Source organism: Leptonychotes weddellii, chromosome 9 (genome assembly GCF_054177405.1).
Source record: "Leptonychotes weddellii isolate Sample4059 chromosome 9, ASM5417740v2, whole genome shotgun sequence".
In the NCBI taxonomy this organism is placed as follows: domain Eukaryota; kingdom Metazoa; phylum Chordata; class Mammalia; order Carnivora; family Phocidae; genus Leptonychotes; species Leptonychotes weddellii.
The window spans coordinates 26,491,486-26,509,477 of record NC_138377.1 but is presented as its reverse complement, the minus strand read 5'-3'; the positions used below and the strand labels follow the sequence as shown (position 1 = coordinate 26,509,477).

At 43.6% G+C, this 17,992-nt stretch overlaps 1 long non-coding RNA gene across 5 annotated transcripts in view; it reads left to right on the top strand.

The window, feature by feature from the left end:
* The first annotated feature begins 10,600 nt into the window (after nucleotides 1-10,600).
* Nucleotides 10,601-17,992, top strand: part of LOC145723395 (uncharacterized) — a 38,077-nt gene continuing 30,685 nt past the window's right edge. For all 5 annotated transcript variants that reach the window (XR_014148380.1, XR_014148383.1, XR_014148381.1 and 2 more), the window contains exons 1-2: nucleotides 10,601-10,790; nucleotides 12,713-12,858. This is a non-coding gene — a long non-coding RNA (uncharacterized LOC145723395). The remainder of the gene's footprint in view (nucleotides 10,791-12,712; nucleotides 12,859-17,992) is intronic.

Sequence of the window (17,992 nt, the reverse complement as noted above, 5' to 3'; positions counted from 1 at the left end):
TGGTGAAAGGAGGAAGTGAGGCTGATGTACAGGTATGGGGAAAAATATAAACCAAAGCAGAGTCCTATTAGATGGCATATCATGTTCAGAGAATTGTGAAGGTCTGAAATGGCTAGTATATAGCCATTTTTGGCTACAATTTGTAGATTGTGGAATATGAAGCTGGAAAGGTAAAATAAACTCTGGCCTGCAGTCCAAAAAAAAAAAAAAAAAAAAAAGATTCTTCTAGCTCTGATTTTTATGGAGCAGTTCTTTTGGACAAGACTAAGGGAGAGATTCATCTATATTTAATTTAATTGCTTCCAATAGCGTAATTTTGGGTCAAAACTCAATCTTGAATACTAAAGATTGAATATTCAATCTTTAATTACAGAATAATAGAGACTTTTAAAAGTAGGTATTTTATTTATCACAGAAACAGTTGTTTTTGTTAATGTGTGAGGCAAGAAGATAGGTGGGAATAGAGTAAGAGTCATTCTAACCTAATTAGAACACATTTGCATTTCAGTCAGGAACTGTTTTGACCACAGTGGCTTAAATATAATAGGAACCCCTGACCTCCTATTTTTCTGCTCCTCCATCCTTAGCATATAGCCTGCATCCTCAAGGACACCTCATGGACCAGAGCTGATTATCTCCAATGGTTGTGTTTACTCTCCAAGGGAACAGGAAAGATGGAGAGAAGGATTTGCAAAAGGGTACACCTTCCAATGGAGTCAAGTCCTTTTAAGGAGTTTTCTTTGGTGTTCCTTATATACTTGCTCTCACTGGCCAGACCTTAGTCATATGGCTATACAAATCTGCAAGGGAGGTTGGGAAATGTCTTTTAGCAGGGCCCATTGCAGCCCAGGATAAAATCAGAGTTTTGTTACCTAAGGAAGCAGGGGAATATATATATATTATATAATTGACTCACGTGATTATGGAGGCCCAAAGTCCTATGTCCTGCCATCTGGAAGCTAGAGAACAAGGAAAGCCAGTGGTATGGTTCAGTCCAGGTCTGCAGGCCTGAAAACCAGGAGTGCTGATGTCCAAGGGCAGGAGAAGATGGGCATCCTGGCCCGGTCAGGGAGCAAATTCACCCCTCCTCCACTGTTTTCTTCTATTCAGGCCCTCAATTGACTGAATGATGCCCACCTGCATTAGTGAGGCCTCTTCTTTATTCAGCCTACCAATCCAAATGCTAATATCTTCCAGAAACACCCTCACAAACACACACAGAAAGGTTTCTACCAGCTATCTAGGCGTCTCTTAGCCAGTCAAGTTGACATATAAAATTAACCATCACGACCTTCATTTATTGGGTGTTTGAGCACAGCCACGGAAGGCACTGAGAAGCCACAGAGCTCTGAGTGAATTTGGGGAGCTCTAAAGTGGTCAGATGTGGTGGCAATGATAATGACAATAAGGAAACCTACAGACGCTCAGCACTCTCTAAATGTAACCCCCTAGACCCTGTAGCAGTCATTGTCAATTTCTGGCCCTTGTGCCCCCTCTACCCCCCAGATTTCTCATTGGTAGCACGGGCATTTCTTTGCCTGAGGACCTTCTCTTGCTCCTGGAGCCCGCTGCTCTGCTGCTTACATAGCAGGCCAGAAATACTGGGGAGTTAATGCTCCCCAGAAGCAGCCCTCAACCGATTGCTTACGTGAATTGGTGTAAAAATGCCCTCTTGTGTGGGCTTACTCTGAGACACACACTTTATGCAGGCTGCCAGAGTCTTCCCAGCGGGGATAAGCAACAAGCATCCACGTGGTAGTTACCTTAATAACATACTCTTGGCTCCCACTGGTGTTTCCTTCACTTCCCCCAAAAATGGCTTCTGCTAGAGTCCTTGTCTTAGGGTCTGCCTCTGAGGGAACCCTAACTAAGACAGTTCCCAAGTGAGAGTACTGTGAGAAACAGCACATATAAGCAGACAGAAGAGAGATCACTAATTTTGTGCATTTTTCTTTTTTGAGGAGCACCGCTGAGTCTCACACTAATGACTTAGCTATCCTTACTTCATGTCAATTCTAGCAATCTTAGATATCTATTTTCTAAACCCAGAACAGATTAGAAGTAAAAAAAAATTAGAAGGGAGTAGTTTTATGCTACAAGAAGGCACAGAAAGAACCAAAAATGAATACAAGGGAAGGGCAAAAACATATTGAAAATAGGCAGCCATAATTATTAGTAGCTTCAGTGCATGGGGCCACCCATTTAGTTTAGGACAAGCAGCTCTACACAATTCAGGTATGGTCCCAATGGATCGTGTTTACAGATTTTTAGATGAAATGGTTTTAATTCCTAACTCCTTGTTCTTGACCTGAAATAGTAATCCATTGTCCACTGCTGTTGCCCAGGTGGAGACTCTTCCTATCTCTTGCTTGGACTATTGCAACAGCCATTTAGCTGGTCTCTTTGGCTCAGCCTCACCTCTCCTTAAGTCATCCCCACTGGAGTTGCCAGAGAGATCATTTAAAAATGCAAACCAAGTTATGCTTCAAATCCTTCAGTACTTCCCAGCCAGGGAATGTCTCAGATGTCCTAGGGGGTTTATGCCCTCAAAGTTTTTTTTTCTTTCTTAATTTCCTGCTTCAGTTTCTATTTTTCTGAATATGAAATATGGATTTTAGAATTATGTAATTATTCCCACCTGTTAAAGCTGAAGCATTTGCTCCCTTCCGAGTGGGTGTGCACAGTGGTTAAGAGGTGGGAAGAAGGAAAGCTCTCTCGAAACAATTACTCAGCCGGGATATCCAGGGACCACTGATGTGCACGGTGGGGTTTTTAGCTGTTATACTATTTTAAGTTATTTGTATTTTAGGTCCTATATTTTAAAATGTATGCCCATAACGATTAAAGGCGAAAGAAGGGATACATGTAGGAACTTCTGTGAAATGCAACAAACGAATGGAAAACATAAGAAAGAAATTTTCTAAATCTCTTCAAGATGATTTCATCAGATCTAGAAGTTGCAGTTATATAATACAATGTCTTATATAGTATATCAAGGTATTGCTGATGCTTGTGACTCTTCTATCCAGTTCGGTGTCCAGTTTATTGGGTACGGAGACCACTAATACCTGTAAAATGTTCGTTGCTAAGAAGGGGTGGAAAAGAGCAGCCTGAAGGCCTTTTCTAATTTCATCATTTAGAAACAAACATGAATGTTTCAAAAATAAACCCGTTGCATTTTTTTTTTTTTTCCTAGCAAAGACAAGCATTCCAACATTAGGTCATGAAAGGAGTGTTCATCTATTTTTGCTACTGTAAAATGTCCTCAAAATCATTCTATATTAGGTGTGTTCAATCTCAAAACACACAAGGCAAGATGTTCATATTAAATGTATACTGGTCGAGAGACCATGCCTTTCCTTGCATAATTAGTAAGGTAAATTAAGGAACATGTGTTGCTTATTAACAGAACAAAGAAGTATCTCTTTTAAAATAAATGTTATAAAGATTTATTAAAAAAGTGAAACTTGTAATCTGTAATATGCTAATCTGAAAATGTTTTTTAACTCAAACATATTTCTTTAGCATATACCACATATAAATGACCTTAGTTTTAAAAATCCTCCAAGAATGTCACAAGCCTATCATAACTCTGTAAAGGGCATCCTTGAGTCCTGTGTCGACCCGTCAGTGTGACACGCTAGGCTCTCTGAGGCTTGGTCCACATTCCTGCCCTTCTGCAGTGCACACTGCCTTCCCAAACTATAAGAAGTTTCCCTAGACATGTCCTCAAACCCTGGGTTTTTGCACGTGCTTCTTTTTGCCTGGAATGTTGTTCTATCACTGTAACCATTTGGAAACGGAAGCATTTCTTACTTAATCTTTGGCATCAATTTCTCTCTAAACATTTCCCTTTCTGAAATTCACGGAGAGCTAGATGTTATGTTCTGTGTTCTCAAACCACCCTTTTCACAATCCATTTAATTATCAGGAAGTTTTGTAAGGAGTTGATTAGTCCTCTGTCTCTCCCACGAGGCTGTGGAGTCTTTGCCGTGGGGCTTGCGTGTTATTTATGTTTGTATCCTTTTGGCATAGCGCCTGGAACAAAAATTGGCTTCCAATAAAAGTTTTAAATGATGTACCATAAAGTGACCCCATCAAGAAAAGGCTTAATTGTATTCTACATATTCTGCTTCAAAAGCCAGAAACCATAAAATGTATTTTGGAGAAGACTGCCATCGCAAATGACTAAAACAGAAACAAAGATGTTGATGCTCAAAAGTGTACCCTCTCGGATGTTCATGGCAATGGGCTTCCTGCAGAGTCCATCCCCTAAGGGATGCTGGGTGGGTGGACTGTGCCGGGCTCAGAGTTGCCCATTTGCTTCCCGACACTGACTTCTGGTTATCTTTGCAGAGGGTCCTGTTGCTGGAGTTAATGGGGTAAAGTCAGAAAAGGACAAAGGAGCCGGGCTATCATTAACATAAGACATTATTTTAGTGCCTGGGGAGGAAAGAGCCCCTTGGAGAGAAGAATCCATGTACATTAGCATGTGACATACATTTAAATTCGCTTCGGAGAAATCCTAAGAAAAGCTGAAGGAAAGCAATGATTTCTCTTTCTGGCACAGGAATCAAAAGAAGTGAATGCTAAAAGCCTCCTCGTTTCTAGTAAATCAGGGCTGGGTGGGGCTGCTGGGCATCCTCTTTTATGTCTGATGAATGTCAGAACATCTCTAATTAAATATTCTGAAGAGGTGCTCTAACTTTTTGGAATTTTGTTTGAGCAAAACTCCAGGGATGGGGAAATAAAAAGTTGGGTCTTAAAAGTCTATTTCTCTTTTCTGCTTGAAAGGGCACTGGTACATTCTAGCAAATTCACCCGCACTTCCCTAAAGAAGTGCATGAAGGTTAAGTGGGTCACCCTTAATCCCTTCCAAGAGAGTTTAATTATTTAACTCAGCTCCAGGTGATTTAGCTGAAAGCAGTTTAGCGATTTGGTCAAACATAAGCTGGCCAATAAGATAATTTTGGTTAAAAATGAATGCTTCTCGGTCATTGGTTTTTCATGTATTAGTCATTTTGGCAGATCATGAAGGAGGTTTTGAAACCCATAATACATTTTTTTTTAGCATTTTTTGGTCTCTCCTCCCTTTCTTTTTTTAAGTACAGGGAGATCCCCCCTTATTCTTTGGATATTTAAAATTTGGAATTAATTTTCGACCATTATTCCAGCTTTGCACTATGTATGATAATGAAAAATTGGAAACCTCCTAAATGTGTAGCAAAAGAATATTAGTTGAAATAACCTCCATGTCCAACAACAGATGGACTGCTCAAATAAATTATGGTGTGTTTCAAAGAAATATGAAAATCCTCAGCTATTTCCCCCACATTAGCTATTTATTAGGAGCTATATACGTGGGGCGCCTGGATGACTCAGTTGTTAAGTGTCTGCCTTTGGCTCAGGTCATGATCCCAGGTCCTGAGATGGAGCAGCCCCACATCGGGCTCCCTGCTCAGCAGGAAGCCTGCTTCTCCCTCTCCCACTCCCCCACTGTGTTCCCTCTCTGGCTGTGTCTCTCTGTGTCTAATAAATAAATAAACTCTTAAAAAAAAAAAGAGCTATAGACGTGTAACCCATTCTTATAGTAAAGACATACAGACACACACAGAAAAAATCTGGAAGATGTATACCTTGGTGATTATTTCTGATGGGTGGACTTATATGATGGTTCTTTATAGTTACCTTTGGTTTGTCTTTTTTTTTTTTTAAATTTAAGGCAGACACTTAACGACTGAGCCACCCAGGCACCCCCCTTTTTTTTCTTTTTAATAAACACCCATTGCTTTTTTAGTAAAAATAATTTGAGAAGTGTTCTTTTTTAAAAAATATTTTTTATTTATTTATTTATTTATTTATTTATTTATTTATTTATTCATCGGGGAGGGAGAGGGACAGAGAGAATCTCAAGCAGACTCTGTGCTGAGTGCAGAGCCTGATGCGGGGCTTGATCCCCTGACCCTGAGATCATGACCTGAGCCGAAATCAAGTTGGATGCTTAACTGACAAGCCACCCAGGTACCCCGAGAAATGTTCTTAATAAAATAAACTATGAAAGAATGATCCGGAATTTTCTTGCTTTGGGGATATGGTGGAGACCGTTGCCTTACGTCACCCTCATGGCATCTGAGGCAGTAGGTGCACTTGGCCAGAGGGCTGCCTTTCTTCTATGACTGTATGGGTCTTGGGACTGGGTTTTGAACTTAGCCGAGGGGTTCCATGATCCTTCCAGAATATCTTAAAGGGGGTGGACAGGGCCCTTGCTCTTCCCTTCTTCTGTCCTGCTGCTGGAACTGGGATGTGATGGCTGACATTCCAAACTTAAGACCAGGGATAATTGACTGAAAATGAACTAAACAGTAGAGGAAAAAGCAGCAAACCTCCCTGGCCAGAACGTGAAGATATTTAGAAAAACAGACAGGAATTCATAGAGGTTGTAAAATCACCCCAAAAGGCACTAGAATTGCTAATATTAAAAAAAAATTCAGCTACTGGGGATATTTATGTAACAGGATGAAGATAGGTACCAAGTGAGAGTTCTTTCTCATATGGTTGGGACTGATAACTAGCTTTACTGCTGGAAACAAAACCTCAAGTTTCCCCACATTGTAAGTGCAGAGAACGGCCAGCTGTTGGGGATGGCAGTGTTCCAAAATGATTTGCTGAGAGGCAACACTTACAGCAGATCCCATACCACCACCAACTCCAACCTCCCAGTGTCCCTCCAACGCCATCCTGAACTCCCATACCATCTCCCAGTAGAGGACTTTGAGGGAGAGAAATGGTCTTCCTAGTAGGAGGACATGATGAAGAACAGCTATGTCTCACCTTTCTTTCACCCCTCATGGGGATGGGGAGTAATTTCCAAGACAAGGAGAAGAAACTGGACCTGGATCTCATCTGTACAACTTGGGAGTGTCTTCAAGGAGGGCAGGCCGACATCTCCTCTTCTGGCTGGGACTGGAGAAAGCACCGTGGGAGAGATGAGGAAGACATGACTAAGCAAGGCAGAAACAAGGACCATTTTTTAAATTTTCCATTCCTGGAGGTATAGGAAATAGGTTCCACTTATACTGGCAGATTCCAGGATTATGGGCCTTCTCAAATTGAGAAGTGGGCAAAGGGCTCACTGGGGTCCATCATAGCAAGAAGCAAAGAACCTAGGCCTCTCAGAAGGACAGCTTGGACTGCTCCCAGGGGGTCATCCTGAAGATGGGATCACTCCTCTTGAGGGACCCCACACACCTTGGGAAACTGTGTCTCACATCAGTGAAGCCTGTTGAGACCATCAACCATCCACATCCAGACCACAGAAAACAGCTAGAATATGAATTATAACAAACCCTGGAAAGGGTCATATGTGTACTAGGCCTTCATGGAGACAATGCCATTTCTCTGCTCTTTCCTCCTCCCACCCTGACACTGGAGGGGGGTGGGAAGGAGCACAGGAAAGAAGAAGGGGAGGTGCTGGGACTGGGTGACCATTCCAGAAGCCCTCTCCCAAGTGAAGGAACGGAGGCTGTCCTTCGCTCCGCAAATGTAATCAGGTTGAAATGACAGTCACCGGAGAAACAAAAGCTCTCTCTAGACATTGTTGCTGTAGTCACTGCTGCTGCTAAAACCCAACCTGACAAGCTTTCCCAACAAAGGAAAATGACACAATGTGCTAAGTTAAAAGTAAAATATCCATTTTGAAAGAAAGAAAACCTGTTCCAGCTATAGAATGCCTGCTAATTAGATAAGGCAAAACCTTGAGATAAAGCCCCTCAAACCACTTTAGCATCTCAAAACTTAACACAGTATAGTTTACCAAAAGAATGACCTCCACACCAAGGTCTTTGGGCCCCACTCAGCTGATTTCTTTCGCAAGGACACAGTGTCCGACCCTGTACAACAGAAGCAAAACCATCTCTACTAATCTTCAGCTTTCTTCTTCTTCTTCTTCTTCTTCTTCTTCTTCTTCTTCTTCTTCTTCTTCTTCTTCTTCTTCTTCTCCTTCTTCTTCTTCTTCCCATTCAACTATTACTCCCTTTGCAAGGAGGCTGAAGAGAGCTGAATCGAGTCAGGATAACAATGACATGCGTCTGATTCACCTCCAGCATGGGAGGAAAACAGAACGGAAAAGTCTTCAGTGTTAGTAAAGTGAGCTGACATCATTGCCTCCCTGGGAGGTGCCCTAGGCTCTTCAGAGGCAACGGTAGGGGGTGATGTTTGCAGATGGCCCCTGAGCACTATTGGGGTAACCAAAGCAATAGCTTGAGGAGTTGCTGCTTAACAAGTCTGGAGAGTCTGAGAACTCACCCAGAGTCAATGTGGTGGGTTTGCGCCCTCATGTGTGATACCGGCTCGGTGTCCAGGAAGCACATCAAAGCTGCCGAGGGTCCCCAGAGGGAAGGATTCTGAGGCTGCGGGCTTGGCGGCTGTCGCCGTGCAGGGCCTGCAGGCCCCCTGGAGCCCTGGCACAGAACATCTGGAGGGTGTGTGCCCAGGCTGCCAGGACTGTCCACTGAGATCGCCCAGCTAAGGGCCGCACTGCCCCTCCCGCGCTGGATCACTCCATAAGGCAGACGTAGTTTTCTGCTCGAGCCTCCAGGAATGGCGGAGATTGTTCACCAGTCCCCCCGGGAGGAGGCGAAAATGGCAGCAATGAGGTAGGGGTGCCCGAGAAGTGGGATGACCTGCTTCCCAGCTCTGCTGAGGCTTTCCCCGATGCCCAGGGCTTCCAGCTGACTTCTGGGTCACAATGGAACAGCCTAGGTAAAGCTTCCTCCACCAAGACCCTGTTCTCAGCGACTGTACTCTTGACAGGTAAGGAGCCATTTGGTGAGTTCAGGGTAGTTAGGATGGTCGAACCAGACCCACGCTCTCAAAACAATGACTGGAAGGGAAAATCCCAAAGCACAGCATTTCCCCCAGAACCTTCCACTCACAAAAATGGAGTGTAGATGTGTAGTTGATAGAAGCCAAATTGCCTCCCAAAGACACCAAAATCCCTTTTTTGCTAGTCCATGAACAGCTTTTGTGTTCCTTCCTTTTGTCTCTGTATTTGGTGGCTCTTCTTCGTTCAGACCATGCACTGGGTATCCCAAAGTTTGCTCTTTATAGCTCTTTGTTCTCTTTTCTTTTTTGAGAGCTAATTTTCAAGAAGCCCACTCCCCAGATATCACCTCTTTGGACTCCTCTCAAATCCATCTCTACTCCTGCCTACCTGTGAACCTGTCCTTGTGAACGCTCCTGTGACCCAGGTGTCAACCAACAAACTCCGAACCGGGACGTGTCTCCTCCCCCCCACCACATTCGATGGCCATCAAGTTGGGTGATTTCCTTCGTCCCCTTCCTTTTTTTTTTGATGTTCCCATGCCTGTCACCCTGACCTTCTCTCACCCCTGAATTACTGTGCCAAGGGATCTGGCTGGCAGCATCCTACCTCTCCCGCTCATTCCACATCTCATCGTTGGATGAATCGTCCTCAGGCATCTTTCACCATGTCCTGCCTCCCACTTACAGCTGAACCTCTAACAACTCTTTCCGGATGCACCACATTTGTGCCCGACCTGCGTGGGGATGTTGGGGGTGGCGCAGGAGAGAGGGGAGGCGCGCGGAGCGACAGGGCAGGTGTCCCTCCTTGACAGCTTTGCCGGGAGCAGCCGTGGGCAGCCGCCCAGCAGGGCTCTGGCTCTGGTTTAGACTGAGGTTTCTTCGGTTCTAATTACAAGTGAACACAATGCCACCCCCTCTCCTTAGCCACTAACTCCTGTTACTCTCACTAAGAGGAGCTGAAAAATGAGCAGTTTTCCACACTTCCTCCCACGGGATCGGATAAAAGAAGAATCGATTCGGTGACTCAGGGCTTCCTTCTCCCACTGACAATCCCACCCTCTCGCCTGAGGGGCACCCAGTTTCCCAGGATTGCAGTGGCTAATCTCAGTGGTGGCACGATTTTCTCATCAGGACCAACTGGGGAGTCATTCCTGTCCCCTCCAGTTCAAGCAAATGCTTTATCTCCCTTGGGGGCCTCGCCCAGTGTGAGGGGTCTCAAACAATTCATCCTTCGTCTGGAAGCCCCAGGGCATTCTAGGTCTTAAAGGGAGTTTTTAATCAAATGGTACAACTGGGCAGAAGCTAGCAAAATTGAAGTAATATTATGCATAAATGTAAAAAAATCTATCCCAAACCTCATAGAGATGAGGTGGGTTTTTGTTTGTTTGTTTGTTTGTATTTAAATTCAGCAGTTTTATCCTTGCCATAGCTTCCTTTCTTTAGGGCTGTTGATTTAAAGCTTTATTTCTTAGAGTCCCACCAAGACTCTGCTTCTGTGTCTGGTGTTGTGTTGTTTTCCCGGACATATTTGGCATATCTGTTTTTCCGGATGTCGTCCACTTCCTGGTCCATTCTCTTTCCTGCCCTCCACACACTCCTTGTCTGGATTCGTGATCTGGCAGGATGCTGAGCCTGAGGCTTATGAAAGGGGAGAAAAAAACCGAGACTAGAGCCCCTAAGCTGTAAGACCGCATGGGGAAAAACTCACTGTGGATTTATGGGAGAAAGTTATTTTCATTCCCCCTCTTGCAAAGCACAAAATGAAAGAGCTTGGAAATGTAATAGCTAACTTGGAAATTTGCTATATTCAGAAGTGAAAGATTTGACTGGAAAGAGGAGGAGGCAGTAAAGAGGACTGGTGAAGAGCATGGGCTTTGAATGGAGACAGAGCTAGCTCGGCTGTGTGACTACAGGGAACTCACTTAACCTCTCTGAACCTCCGTATTCTTATCTAGAAAACAAGCGGGGTAAGTTGTGAAGATAAAATGACGGGTGCTTTGCACACAGCCTGACACATAGTAGCAGACAAAATCACAATCCCCCAAAACTAAAAGCGAGTCCAGCAATTGGACAGCACTTTTTTTTTCTCTCCTTCCCTCCCGGCCCTCCCTCCTTCCTTCCTTTCTTCCCTCATTCCCTCCCTTTCTTCTTTCCATTCTTCCTTCCTTCTTTCATTCCTCCTTCTTTTTTATTGTGGTAAAATAGCCACAACATAAAATTTACCATTTTAACTATTTTTAAGTGTATAATTCAATGGCATTAAATACATTCACGTGGTCATGCAACCATCACTACTATCCATCTCCAGAACGTTTTCAGCATCTCAAACAAACGCTGTATCATTAAACATTAATTCCACATTCCTTCCTCTGCCTAGCATCTGGTAACCATGATTCCACTTTCTGTCTCTATGAACTTGACTATTCTAGGTGCCTCATATAAGTGGGATCATGCAGTATTTGTCCTTTTGTGTCTGGTTTATTTCACTGAGCATAATGTCCTCAAGGTTCACTCATGTGGTAGCTTGTGTCCTTCCGTTTTATGGCTGAATAATGTTCCATTGTGTGAATATATCACCTTTTGTTTATCCATTCATCTATTGATGGGCATTGAGTTGTTTCCTCCTTTTGGCCATTATGAATAAAGCTGCTACGAAAATTGGTGTTCAAATACCTATTTGAGTTCCTGCTTTCTGAACAGCACTTTTAAAAGATGTAGTTTGTCATGAAAAATTATCCAAAATTTGGAAATAGGCAAATGGGATTACCGGATGCACTTTCCATGCTGTGCTGGGTGCTGTTTAACAAGTCTGTCCTGTGTCAGGATGATTGGATTTGCTAAGGATGTTTGCCTTTGTTTGATTTCCTATTTTTGATGGATTCAGTGATCTTACGGCTCTGTAAAGGTAGAGGTTGAAGTGTCCCAAACCAGGAGCATTACAAGTAATTCTCGTCCAGTTGCAGTGCAAATGATTTCTGCCCAGGAGAAAAGAAAGTTAACTCAAAGGTTATAGTTAATGCCTTGTAGGATCTTTTAGCAGCTTTAATGGAGGTAGTGAAGGAAATAGAAAATCTGTATAATTTGAATAAGGACGGTTTTTGCTCCTTGGTCTATCTCGCTCTGCTTCCCGAAGAGTCCACAACGGTGTTTGGTGGACTTGCTTGTCCCTTCAACTACCAGACACTGCCCCTAAATTGCCCTTCTTTAGGCCAGGCTTGGTCTTGGGCAAAACAGCGAGAAGCCCATGTTTGTGTGTTAATGATACATTCGAAGCTTCTTCCTGTGCAGGCTCTTATCTGAGCTCCTACTTTTCTGATCAGCTGAGTTTGAAGCAATTTGTCTCTTTCAGGGGCATTTACGTTTTAACTGTGACTTAACTGTGACCTGTGACCTGAGTAAGCTCAGAAAAAGCTCAGAGAAAGGCATTTCAGGCTTTATAAATCAATGAAAGATTTCAGCAGATATTAAGATAATATCAAGCACCTGTAATATAATTTTTATTTTATTTTATTCTAAATGCTGTTTTCAGCCAGCATTGAGGCTGTAGCTAGATCCTGGTCAGTTCCCCCTTTTGAGCAGCTGATTAAATCCACCCTGCCAACCATTTCCCTTAGGGGCTCTCAGACTCCATGGTGCTGTGTACTGGCCTTATTGCCTTAAGGACAAGTCCCAGGCAGCTAGGGACAGCCCCTATGCCCGGGAGCCCACAGAATTACTCAAGTTGACCAATCCACAGGGAGCCTGAGAAACTTAGCTAAGCCTATCCCACTTGTCATATATAAGCCGCCCCCTACAGCTCCAGCTCCCTGTTACCCTGTCCCCTGTCCCTGGGTACAACCCTCTGTATGGCCAGCCTGTAACACAGAATTCTGCCTTCTATTGTCCCTAGTGTCCACCATTGAAAGTAAGTCCCACAGCACATACTGTGTCAGGGACTCTGCTGTATCTCAAGGAAATGTGGGCGAAGGTGAGATGGTCTCTATCCTCCAGGAGTTTGCAACCCAGTGGGAGAAACACAAATCCTTATATGAAGAGGTAAGGAAGAAAGCACAGTGTCTTCAAGGTCAAGAGCATGAGGATGGGGCTCTCAGGAGGGCCTGAGCACTCCACCTGGGGGTGGTTGTTTGGGGATTGGAGGTTTTTTGGTTAAGATTGGAGTCTTCATTTCTTATGGAGAATCCTGCTCCCTCTTTCAACAGTTCAGACATATTTCCCTCCCCTTCTTCATTTTATGACTTATGTTTGTGTATTATTTTATTCTGGTGATAGGCAGGGTGTGGAAAAGAGAGGAGATCATGAGTGAGCAGGAAGGGGCCGACCTGAAAAGTTGAGTTTTTATAACCAGCCCTCGTCTTCCCTTGGGAAAGTGGCCCTGTCTCTTTGAAGCCAAGACGTACTTTGTTCTTCTCAGCCAGAGAATGAGGTCTATTCTGTTTTAGTAGTAAAGCTGTTTACCAGCTGTTCACCAATCCGGTTTTCCACCTTTTCATGTCCATTTGTCATGACGAAGAGAATATGTGTCTGGCTCTCCTCACTCTTGTAGCCCTGATGGAACTCAATTCCCTGGAGCCCAAACTAGGAGCTAGAGGCAGGGGGGCCTGGACACAACATGCCGGGGTGTACAAGAGCAGGGGCAGCACCCAAGAGTGATGATGCCTCCTTACTTGGTGCGTCCTCGCTGTCTCACTTGCCTTACCCTGGCCCTGGCCCTTCTATTCCCATCCAGTGGAAGCTGACCCATGGCTAATCAAAACTTTCTCTCCAATGCCATCTCCTCCCTCAGTATGACCCTCAGCTGGGCTCAGACAGTTTCATCCATCCCCCTTTACTCCCCTTAACCAGCCCCCTTTACTCCCCTTAACCCTGGCCATTCTTCTAACTCACCAACGGGAAGAAACAACTCTACTGACATTGTAAACAAACGTGGTTTAGCCAACACTAAAGAAAACAAACATTTCTACTTCACTAACATGACCAAGTCTGTGTGTTTTTTCTTTCCTTCATAAGGTTGCCGAACTAACTCGGTATATACTAAAAACATGTGACACTGATTTCTAGAAAGCCTGAGCAAGGCAATAGGACAGCCATCTCTGGATGTTAGAAATTAAAAGTATTCTTCACTACGGTTCTTCCAAAAGCAAATTCTAAGGGAGGCAGTTTACCATTTGGGGAGCTCAAGTGTTGGTGGGGCAAGTCTTGGTGGTTCTCCTCATGTCTCACGAGGGCTCCCTTGGGTGTAGCAGGACTCAGAGGGGATTTGAGGAGGAACAATGATTGAGGTTTTTGAAGGGTTTGAAACATAAACAGGGGCTGCAGCATTAATAATGTAGTACATTCTTTTGAACATAGGAGAGTTCAAAAGCTGTTTTTGTGGGACATTAGCTATTGTTTCCAGTGCCAGCTCCTTTCAGAGAAGACCTGCCCCCTTGGCCTTGTTTTTCACCCATAGAATGTCTCTCTGTGGCCACAGAGGAGGAAGTGTGCTTAACAGTAGGATAAAACTCCTTCCTTCCCTCCTCCTCCCCTCCCCTCTCCTTCCTTCCTCCCTCCCCCTCTCTCTTTCTTTCTCTCTCCTCTATTTCTCTTTCTCGGTCATTTATTTTCTTTAGAAATGTATGTGATCCTAAATTCCAAGAAGGAAAATTGACCACCTCATCCCTTAGAGAACAATTCGCTCTCAGGACTTGAACTGCTGAGGTAGACGTGATTGAGGGGTTAGCCATGTTGATGACAGTGAATTGTGCTTAAATATGGCCTTCCTGGAATATCCCAGGTGTTGTAGTTCTACTGCCTACCCTACTTATCACTCTCTGAAACTCTTCTTTTTCTGTGTAAGAGTTAACGATCTGTTAACTCCCACTAGAAGTTAAGCTCGTTGAGGGCAGTAATGTTGCCCTCAACGGTATAGTGCCTACACCACCGTGCATATCACATCAATTAATGCTGGATAAATGAAGGAATGAATCAGTGTATGAATGAGTTGCCTTTCAATAATGAGTAAGTTAAATAAGTCGATAATAGTGTGTTGAAATTCTTTTATTTAGTCATTGTTCTATCTAAAATATCTCTGGGGACATATGCCAGGCAGAGTGCTAGGCACTGAGGATAAGGCAAGGAAGAAGACCAACATGGCTCCTGCCTCATGGGGCTTAGAGTCTTGTAGGAAATATAAGCAGTAAACAAGTAATTTCAGTGTACTGCATTTTTCATAAGGTAGAACTTTAATTTTGCTTGTTTTGTTTTGGGGGAAAATAATTACGGTGTAAGTTGAAGCCTGCTGGGTACAGCTTGACAAATTCTTGAAAGAAACCCAGGGCTTCTGGCAGGCGATTACCCATTAGAGGTTGCTTTTGCTTGCATATAATGGAATCCTGACTCTGGAAGTGTAACCAAATTGGGATTTACTTTTCCTCATATAGAAACAGGCTGGCCAGGCAGTCTGAGACTAGTAAAGTGGCTCCTTGATGCCGTCAGTGTTTCAGGATCTTTCTATCCTCTTGCTATGCCATCCCAAGCATCAGACTTTACTCCTCAAGATGGCAAAATGGCTGTTCTACTTTAGGCCTCCTATCCACTTTCCATTCCGAGAAGGAAAAGGAAGTGACAAGGTGGAAAGGGAGGTACCTATATTGGGAAATTAAAATCTTCTTTAAAGTCACCAGAGGCTTCTTCCAAAACTGTGTCAGATGCTCATCCTCAGATGCAAGGAGCTTCTTTACTTTGGGCAAAAGCTGTATTGGGTTGAGGGAGAATGGTACATGCCCCTCCATTACAAAATGGTTTCTATTTCTAAGGGAAAGGGGGAGAATACATAATGGGTAAACAACTAGCCACTAGCAGAGTCTTCCACAGAGGACTCATTTCTTCCCAAACTTGTTCAGAAGTACTGAGCTGGCCTGACTGTGGGTTAGTGACTGGAAACAAGAACTTAGTGAGTTGCATAGGAGAACACATCTTCAGGATGCTGGGGTTTCAGCAGGTGGTGACAACAGACTCAAACACCAGCAGCAGGTGCAAGGACATGGAGCAACAATGCACCTCTCAGTTTGGTGACAGCAGCAACCAGGATCTGGTATGTGTTATATTAAAGAGGGAACTGGTTAGAGTGATATAATGAGAGACCCCAAAATACAGTGTCTTGAGCAAGATGGAAATTTATTTCCCTCATATGTAACATTCCACAGGTAAGCTGTCCAGGGCTATTTGAACAGCTGTCATTCTCAACTTGTGGCTTCCATCTCAGGACAAGAAAGCTACTCCAATTTTCTTTATGTCTTGGTCAGAAGGGAGGAGAAAATGGCCAGAGATGTATGTGCCAATTCTTTTAAAAACAAGGGCTGGAAATGGCACACACATCACTTCTGCTCATATCCCATTGGCCAGAACATAGTCATGTGATTATCCAGATCCCAGATGCACGAGATACTGGGAAATGTACTCTTTTTTTTTTTTTTTAAAGACTACATTTATTCATTTATTTGAGAGATAGAATAAGTGAGCAAGCGAGAGAACATGAGCAGGGGGAGGAGCAGAGGGAGAGGGAGAAGCAGACTCCCCGCTGAGCAGGGAGCCCAATATGGGCTGATCTCAGGACTCTGGGATCATGATCTGAGCCGAAGGCAGACGCTTAACTTCTTAGCCACCCAGGCGCCCCTGGGAAATGTAGTCTTAAGACAGTTACATACCCCACTAAAACTACATAACTAAGTAAGAAGAGGAGAATGGATCTTAGCAGACAACAACCTCTCACACTTATGAGGTCTCCTAGCTTAAAGAGGTTATCTTGATTCCATTAGTGACTCAGGAATGCCCAGGTCTGGCTCTCTGTGCATTAGTAAGATCTGGAGTCCATAAGAGGATGAAGATTCCAGAAAAAAAGGCAGACTTTTAATTAAATGGGCAGATGGGAGCTCAAGTATTGAACTAGCGGATAAGTAATGAACTGCTGGATAAATATTAAACTACTGGATACTACAGGAAGGCTTTTATTTGTAGCCCATTCTGTGAAGTGGAACTCCAAGTCTCAATAGTAAAATGTGATGATTAATAAAAGGAACTATCTTAGCCTGAGTACTCCAGAAAACAGAGCCTGAGGCAAGGAATAAAGCGCTAACCCTTTTTTAAGGGAGATGCAAACCCAAAGCAGGAAGAGTAAAGGAAAAAGAAATGAAGCAAGGATGATGGGAAGTGATGCAATGTATCACCACACTAGCCACCACTTCACTGAACTACAAAGAGACAAGGGACAGAGCTGGCTGTTCAGCAGATGTGCCCATTCAGCATCTAGGACTTCTCCTGGGAGAGCTGTAAAGAGAAATCACACCCTGAGTAGGTAACAGGCAAAAAAGAGGAGGGAGAATTTATCTGTCTTCATCCCATTCATATCCTATTTCTCATTGATCAAGGTTCACTCTACAGGAAGCATCGGCTGGCCCCTCAACAGCCACTCAAATTGGCCAGATACCATGCTCAGCAATACAATGTTCTTAAGTCCATAAGTAGGAAGGGTGACTTGATATAGACAGGATGCCAATCAAGAGAGAAAAAGAAGGAGGCGGTCAAGGGAATTTGTGAAAATGCACAGATTTCTATCCTAATTATAAGGACATACAGGCTGTGATGGGACTTTAAAGGTTCAAGAAGACCTACTCTGGTCTAAAGGGTCAGCTGAGTTGCACCAATATATCTTCTCCATTTGGCTGTTAAGGGGCTAAAAAAAAAAAATCTCCTTAGACATATCCCTAAGAGTTACTGTATTGTTGAAAGCAATAAGAACAATAGGACTTAAATGTATTAACTCCCTAGGAAGAGTACCTATGAACTTTTGATATAGATGATCTCTTGACTGAGGCATTATTGTTGTCTGATACAGGTTGAATGCGAAGCATGGTGCATCAGAGATACCAGAGACAAATGCTATTGTCACTGGCCCATATGGAGAAAGGAAAATATAAATACATGAATAACATTAAAACATAGCACATGCTAAGTGCCAGGTGAACAATCTAGAATTCAGAGGAGGACATGATCACTAGAGTTTGCCAGGAGAGGAGAATGCTTCATGGATCTGGTCAGATTTGACATGGGCCTTGAAAAAAAGGTGGACTTAGGTGTGTTTGGAGTAGGAGGGGGGCATTCTGTGATGGGGGCAAGGCACAGACAAAGACAT